Here is an 8,843-nt window from a genome sequence, read left to right on the forward strand (position 1 = left end):
CCAAGGCGTTCCCAGGCCAGCCGAGAGACGTAGTCTCTCCAGTGTGTCCTGGGTCTTCCCCAGGGCCTCCGCCCAGTGGGACATGCCTGGAACACCTCTCCAGGGAGGCGTCCAGGAGGCATCCGGACTAGATGCCCGAGCAACTTCAACTGGCTCTTTTCGATGTGGAGGAGAAGCGGTTCTACTCCGAGCTCTCCGCGGATGACCGAGCTTCTCACCCTATCTCTAAGGGAGCGCCCCGCCACCCTACGGAGGAAGCTCATTTCAGCCGCTTGTATTCGGGACCTCGTTCTTTCGGTCATGACCCATAGCTCATGACCATAGGTGAGTATTGGAACGAAGACCGACCGGTAAATTGAGAGCTTTGCTTTTTGGCTCAGCTCTCTCTTCACCACAACGGACCGACACAACGACCGCATAACTACGGACGCTGCTCCCACCCAGAAATGGCAAACTACCATTCTCCAGTCGAGAACCATGGCCTCAGATTTAGCGGCGCTGACCATCATCCCAGCCGCTTCACACTCGGCTGCAAACCGCCCCAATGCACCCTGGAGTTCCTGGCTCGATGAAGCTAACAGGTCAACATCATCTGCAAAAGCAGATAGGAAATCCTGTGATCCCCAAACCAGACCCCCTCCGGGCCCTGGCTGCACCTAGAAATTCTGTCCATAAAAACTATGAACAGAACCGGTGATAAAGGACAGCCCTGCCGGAGTCCAACATGGACCAGCAACAGGTCTGTCTTACTGCTGGCAATGCGAACCAAGCTCCTACTCTGGTCATACAGAGACCGGAGAGCCCTCAGTAACGGTCCCATACTCCCAGAGCACCCTCCACAGGATACCACAGGGGATGCGGTCGAACGCCTTCTCCAAATCCACAAAACACATATGGACTGGATGAGCGAACTCCCACAATCCCTCCAGCACCCTAGGGTGCAGAGCTGGTCCACTGTTCCACGACCAGGACGGAAACCGCACTGTTGTTCCTGAATCCGAGGTTCGACTAACAGTAACAATCTGTGGTAAACCAAATACACAAGGTAAAAGGCTGGAATAGTAATAAAAAAAACATCCATCACATTTTTGTTTTGTTTAAAACAAGATTGCATATGTGTACCTTCAATAGAACTCTAACACAGTCTGTATTCAGCACAGGCAACTGCATCTCTACGAGCCTCGACTGCAAATACAGAGTCACCGATACCATCAGATTGAAGGTTTTTTTCTGCTTGACTTTCTGGAAAACATAGATCTGAGTGTGGAATTAGATAAACCTATGAAAAATTAATATTCTACCCAAATATCAGAGAGAAAGGTTGAGAAGGAGTGGTTTAGGCTTGGAGTGAGGGATGAGTCAAGGTGCTAAGAGTGGTGAGAAGATAAGACCATCATGTTTAGCTGCAAAAATCAGCTTGGTGTTAAAGCTGTGGCTCTGAGGAACTCCAGACTTCAGAAACACAGATATAACAAAATTAGCACAAATTATCATAATCCAGCACCGTCTTTAAAGATTCATCACCTCTGTTTGGATCTCCCTTTTCTCATTACGCACTCTTATTACTCCAATAGTTTCACTGTAAGCGCATGCCTTTACCAAGCCTGCTTAAATAGCTCTTCTGTACTAACTGATAACTGCAATCCAGTTTAATGATTTAGTAGGTAATTCTCTTGCATGCAATAACTGTATAAATTTAGGATTTGCTTAATAAAGAGGAAACAAATAAGGATTTGAAGGGATTACTGATAAACTAATCCTGCTGCTCTGCTGCAAGTTGCAGACACTTTTTCTGTAACTTTCTGATAAAAACCAAAAATGTGAAAATGACACTGGACTGTGTCAGTCAAGCATGAACATTTGCATCCAAGTGTCTGAAAATACTCAACACCTAAACCGGAAAATATCCAGTTCAAGTCCCAACATCAATCAAAACAAATTTCTTTCATTAATGCCAATTTGAGGGTAGATTTTTTTTTCCCCTATTTTTTTTATGTTAAAGCTCACATTTAAACATGATCAGGGGAATGATTGACTGACAGGTTGGTAGACTTAATACAATTCTCAATTTTATCCCCGGATTTCGTTTTCTTTAGGCATGCCAGAGATGGACAACTTTAGTCAACATGGCTGCTACTTGAGGCATAAATGTTGGCTTGTACAATTCTCTGGGTTTCGTCAGAGATTGGTGGCAACAATATACATATCTATGGGTGCAACCAACAACAGAGTAGGTAAAAATATACACTAAATAAATAAATACAAAGTAAAATGAAGTAAACAGAATTGAAGAAACAGGGCCTGGCATCACATAAATGTTGCATGAACACAGCTGTTCCGCCATCTAAAAACTCCCAAGTTGAATATTTTGTGACTTTCTGTGGGGAGCTGCAAAAACCAGAAAAAAACAAGTTTTGACCTGGTAACGTGGTTAACGTGTTTACTTAGACGCAAATAGATTTGAAGCTCCCAAAGGGAAGTTCAAATAAAGTTTTCTTTTTTGGCCAAAATAATGCCAGTAAGAAGTCTTTTAGCTAACACCTGCTGATTTCCTGCAGAATCTTCTCTTAAATTTAAACTTTACAATTGTGGAAATAACACTTGAGCTTCTTACATTTCAAATAACCTGTTGAGATGTGAATATTTATTATAAAACAAAGCAGTTCTTCAGTAAAACTTCAATCTTTTTAGTGGTTGCAGACTATTTCAACACTCAAAACACTTAAATTGTTGTGTTGGCTTACTGGATTCTCAATGTATAAAGAAAAAAATGTTTTTCTCTGCAAAACTCATAATTGACATATAGAAAACAAACAACTGACTAAAATGTTTTTGCTTGCTGTACAACATGTAATTAATGCATATTTTCGCTGAATCAAAGTGACCCAAAGCTACGGTAAACGCTGATAACATTAAACTCACCTGATACACAAACATCATTATGGTGTTATTATTAGCATGCAAATACTCATCATAATAAGTGGAAAATAGGGCCATTTAACCAAATGTATCTGTGTATTTGACTGCAGTTATAAGTGGTATGTGTGTCTGTGGTGTAAAGACTAATCATTTTCAAAGCCTGCTGCTTATTGCCCCCAAAAAAAAAGAAAAGTTAAAAAAGCTCTAAAAAAAACATATTTGAACTACACTTTGGCTGTATCCAAATTACCTCCCTATACTCCCTAACTACTAAAAAACTATGGTGCCAGACTGTCCAGTAAATTTTAATAGCAGTTCGGACACCATACTCACTGCACTTTTTTTTTTCTAAACAGCAATTTTGACGTTACCATTTTCCCAAAGTAAAAACCTAATAAATTGGAACATTTTGGATTCCATCAACTTTAATTTTAATTAAAAGCACTTAAATCTTCTATTTCGTTCAAATTTTAATTATATTTTTGTTTCTTTATTTTACTAACAATGTAAACACATTTCAACAACTTTAGCTTGCTTCTAGATTAGCAAAAATAATAGTGAGAATTGCCCGTTGACAATGTGCTATCCCCAATTTCATGAAGTAAAAACCTAATAAATTGGAACATTTTACAAAACTATTTATGAATCCATTTTGTTCTGATGATGAGAACTTGGATGGTTTATAAAGAACAAATTAAATAACATTTTATTCAAATGAAAAATCGATGAAACACAATGCATTGTGGTCTATAGTTTCCAATCTAGTGAGTATTGATGCACACTGGTTTTTCGCCGAGACTTCTTGGAAATTTCTAAGGCACTCGATTTTAGAAATGATTCAGACAGCACTAGAAAAAAGGTGAATGCAGTATACAGTGCACTAAGTAGTGAGTAGTGAAGACATTTGGACACAACCTTAGTCCAAAAACATGTTTCATAGGTCCAAGTCATTGTTATGGAAATGAGAACTGATTCTGAATTGACTTACCACAAAGATTAAATACAGAAAATGTTTGAAAAAAAATTATGTTTTTTAAATGTCATCGTTTTTTCCATTTTCAATAAACTAATGAAACAATGAGTGAGTATCCTTAATTATGCATTTTGTTAAGTGTTATAGGCCTTTGAGGGTTAATTAGGTATATTAAAGTTAATAATTTTTAATAAAGCGTTCAGAGATAAAATCACACCAAAGCAGGAACTTCAACATGTATGTCCACATGTTCCAGGACACTTTGTTCCTCTGACACAAGGAAGGCACCGCCACTTGGGGGAGGGAGTGGGGTGGTGGTAAAGACAGCATGCTCCTGCTGCCTGGCAACGCCTCTTCACCGAAGGACTAAAAGTGCTTTTTGTTTTTCTGCCATTCACAGCAGCCGTCTCAAGGTTTTTCGCATTTGAGAGAGGTTCACTCTATTTCCCCCCTAGTGTTCATCCATGTTTGCTTTCAGTTGAAATCATTTTATTACAAAAATGAGATGAAAAAATAATTACAAATGAAAAACTTAATCGATCCCTGAGAGGAAATTATGTGCGTATATAGAGAGAGCAAGCGCACAGCAAAACAAATACTTGTGACCCTCTGGCAACAGTGTACACGATGCCCATTCAGACATTTTATCTGTTGGTCCTTTTAACTCTTTCCTGTCAAGGCAGGCACACATTTTTCATATCCATGGTGTCGCATTTGCCACAAACTTGTTTGATAAAGGTTTCATGTCTCGTCTCACACCTCAGACCTGTCTCTGAAGTAATATGACCCTGCATTCTTACACTTCTATGGAGTTATTTCAGTCTCAATAATCAGAAATGCACACAACCGGTTTTACAAATACACACGCTCCGATTCACAAATGTCATTTTATGCAAACGTGAAAAATAAATTCGGAAATACACACCCTGTGTTTCACAAACACACACATTGTGTTTCACAAATGCACACTAAATGTTTTACAAATGCACAATAAGTGTTTCTCACAAATGTGCACACTGTTTTTCACAAAAACATTTTAGAAATTCACAATAAATGTATCAGAAATGCACAGTAGGTGCTTCACAAACGTGATTTTTAGGTACACATGTGATGTGAACTCACAGATCATTCGAATTGCAGAATGTGCATTCAAAATCCCGTTCTCGTTAGTGAATCTCTCCGTGTGTGTGAGAGATTTTTCTACGGTGAATATTGAGACTCATCTGACGGAGCGGGTCGACTAATCTCACCATTGGCTAGTGAATCTGTCAATCAAACTCATCGGCAAAGCAGGCGGGTTCGCTTTTAGCCAATCGAATGGCCCCTTACACTCCTCACTTTCAAAGTGACGAGGGAGGGAGCTGTTCAGCACAGCAGTTGGGAGGACGCGGGCGGCAAACATGGCGGAGAGGTCTTCTGAACGGGATCAGTCTCAGCCCGTAAGTAATGCACTTATTTGATTATTATTCCCTCGTTGTACGTCCTGTAATGTTATTGAATACTAAGTTGAAGCGGTCTCCTTAGCCAAGTGACATGTGTGAATGCTTTATGAACACTTCAGACGAGTCGTTTGCAGAGTACCCCCACCGCAAATTAGCTTAGCTTAGCCTGTGCGGTCATATTTTTTTTATGAAAGCGGGGGAGGACTTATGATGGTTTTGTCAAGTTTTATACTTGGCATACCAGCTCTTCACACAACACGAGTAACTACAACCAACCAGGGGCCTCGAAACTAGCCGGCTTTCGACTCAAATTGTGTCTGCCTGCCCTGTGAGTGTGAGGGAAGTTTAGCTAGCGCGTCGGTTCAAGCTAGATATACAGCCAATCTGTAGGTTTTTAACATGATTCATAAGGAACTAAGGGGAAAACATGCCGGATTTACAGCAGCACAGAAAGTTTAATAAAAAGTATTGATTTGGAGACGGGGATTTGTTTAAACACTGATGCTATGCTAACTAGCTAGTAAGTTAGCTGTTCCGTGTGCTGCCTTTATGTAAACGCGGCGATCCGGGTTAAAGTTAGACACAGTCTTTTCACAACCCAGACTTTAAGACGGGGTGGATATGTGCAACAAAGTTAATTCATATGACATTCATGAAAAGGGCATTTTTTAAATATAACAGACGTGAATCCACTGTTGAATGAAAGAAGCCTCATTAAGTTTCTAACGTTAGAACCCGTATTGTGCTGAAAAGCCCTGTGAGATTGTGTCAGAGTGACAGCCACTAAAATCCCCGTATCTTTACTTCCAATGACGCAATGACAAGAATCCCAAACATTATGTTTTTAGGCTGTTTTGTAGTCGATAAGTAGTCACAGAAAGGGTGGATGGGAGAAATATGCTATCAACAGTGATTTGAGTAGAAGTTACTGTAAGTATTACACACAGGCTTCCTGTGATCAGTGTCTTGTCTCTGATTTTTTTTAAAGCTGTTCTTTACTACAAGCTCAAGTTATCATAGCAAGAGTGTTTTAAAAAATTCCCCTATCTAATATTTGAAAATTATGTAATTTAATCTCAGACAGCTAAATGATCTAATCCATGTTTGTTGTGTTTTTATTTATTCTTTAGGAATTGCTGAAGCGTGACATCCTAAATACCTTTCTATTCTATTCTATTTCATATTTTATCATCCTATTGTATTACTGTTTTACCTATCAATTGGGAATTTAGCATTTTTGCCCCTGTAAATATCTGTCAGTTGAAAGTATTTGTACTTGTATTCCATAGATCTTGTACCTGAAGATGGCAGACAACAACTGTGCAGACTTGGCCTTCTTCAGTGACGCTGTGAACGTGTATGGATAACCTCTGAGGTATTCATGTTATTCATAAAGAAATCTTTTATTCACATATCAGGCAGTATAAGCTAGGGTTGGGCGATGTCCCTTAAATTGGCCGTTGACGATGTTTGCTGTCAACCATCGGGATGGACGATGACATCGTCGGGGGGGGAAGGGGGGTATTTTTACATTTTTCGTTCTTATATAACTGCTATTCGTTTTTTTGCTTTTTTGTTTTAATTTCCCAACAGATGACTAATCCGCGATGATCCAGTATAAACTGAGGGAAGTGACTTTAACAAAAAAAGTAACAAACAAAATAGAAAAGAAGTAGTCCGCTTTGTGTTTGATGGGAAGGGGGGGGGGTACATGAGCGGTATGTGTGGGAGATTTAAGACTGCGATCCGTCCCGCAGCTCTAGGGGTACAAGCAACCGAACTCAGAACCGGGTCTAAAAGTGTGTGTCTGTGCACAGCTCGGATCGTCAGCACACACAGCGGTTTGAGCTTCAAAGCAGAAATGTCGCTCAGTCCTTAGAAAACATTCAAACAATCACGCGGATTTGTGTTTCCAGTCGTGTCCCGACTAAATAAAGGCTGATGTTATTCTTACATGTTTACGTGCAGCCAGAAAGCAGCACCACCCAAAGCTAATGTTGTTAGCCCGTGTTAGCATACTGCTAATCCTGGCTTCGTTCAGAAAAAGCACTGACCACACGGATTAGAATTCAAATGATGAGCGAACAGGTGTTTCATAATAACCGTAACATTATTAAAAGCACGTTTAGAAGATCATCTCGTATTTTACCGAGCTGACATGTCAATGTATATAGCCGCTCGGCGCTGTTTAACAATGTTTTGTATTGAATTGTTACATACAATAAAGTTTGAAAAAAAAAAGCCGCTCGGCGGAGTTTATATCCTTCCGTTTTTCAAACCCTACTGCGCATGTGCGAATGATTTATTCCTACGGAAAGTGTGACCTTAGTGAACGTTTTTATATTCTGAAAACATTTTTCTGGGCCCATGTACACGGTTGGATTCTAATCTGACCATTGATCCCATCAAGATATTTTGTACATGTAACCGCGGCTTATGGTGTCGACGCGCAACGTGGCGGGGCCGTGGCATCACGATGGTGGTCTCTCCATCGGGATGTCAGTCACCCATCACGATGGACGATGATATCGTCCATCGGCACAACCCTAGTATAAGCACTTGGTTATTTGTACAAAAATAAAATAACTTTTTTTAGACTCCTCTGAAAACAAAGGCAACTCTAAAACTCTTTCCCCTCATGAATAACATTTTACCCCCCCCCCCCCTTAACAGTCTCTCTCACCTCAATTTTTTCCCCAGTGATACATGTAACCCACTCCTGCAATTTATCTAACCTAGAAATTCTACTTATTGGCATTATACATAAGAACATTACATTTTAAATTGATGTGTACCGTATTGGCGATGCATTTGTAATTATGTGTTTGAGACATGATTTTCATGTTATTGTCAGGGTGAGAGGAGATCACGGAGGAGAAAATGTGGGCATAGCTGAGTTGATGCTCACATACGTAGAACTGACACAAACAGCTTCATTGCAGCAAAAGTGTACACACAATCAACGGTGAGTTGAACCTAGTTTTAGACGCTTTAATATATACATAAAAGTGAATGATGTATTAAAAATAAATCTGACAATATAATATTTCTTTTTGCTTTTTTCCAAATACAGGATTGAGCCCCTCTGGTGTGATGTCTTCATGACTGTTACTGGTTTATATTACAACATCCTGCACTCTCCTGAGGACCAAGACTTGCTCAATATCAGTAACATCACGTATTCTGCTGCCACTATATTTTCCTACCACGCATTCAGGCCAGTTTGGATGTCTTTAGTGACGCGTGGGACAGCCATCCAATCAGGACGGAGCAAAGCATGACACCAAATCAGCTGTGGCAGTTGGGCTTGACCCAGAACCCTGTTTCTGATCCCCGGGTAAGTGCTTTATTTCAGTGTTTTTCAACCTTTGTTCACTTGTTCCACGGTCTGACACCGGACTCTGTGGAAAGTTACACCGCTAAAGACGAGCTTTAGCTGGTATTTTTGTTATAACTGAGCGACTTTATCAGCAGAATTAAGAACAAGGAAGTGAAGACTTTAACCACTT

The 8,843-nt window shown here is 40.1% G+C and overlaps 1 long non-coding RNA gene across 1 annotated transcript; it reads left to right on the plus strand.

Moving 5' to 3' along the window:
* The first annotated feature begins 6,658 nt into the window (after nt 1–6,658).
* LOC111947968 lies at nt 6,659–8,452 on the plus strand. The gene is made up of 3 exons (XR_002873941.1): nt 6,659–6,709; nt 8,189–8,299; nt 8,408–8,452. It is a non-coding gene; the product is annotated as an uncharacterized LOC111947968 (long non-coding RNA).
* Nucleotides 8,453–8,843: the final 391 nt, after the last annotated feature.

The sequence above is a fragment of the Oryzias latipes genome, chromosome 10 (assembly GCF_002234675.1).
Source record: "Oryzias latipes chromosome 10, ASM223467v1".
In the NCBI taxonomy this organism is placed as follows: Eukaryota; Metazoa; Chordata; class Actinopteri; order Beloniformes; family Adrianichthyidae; genus Oryzias; species Oryzias latipes.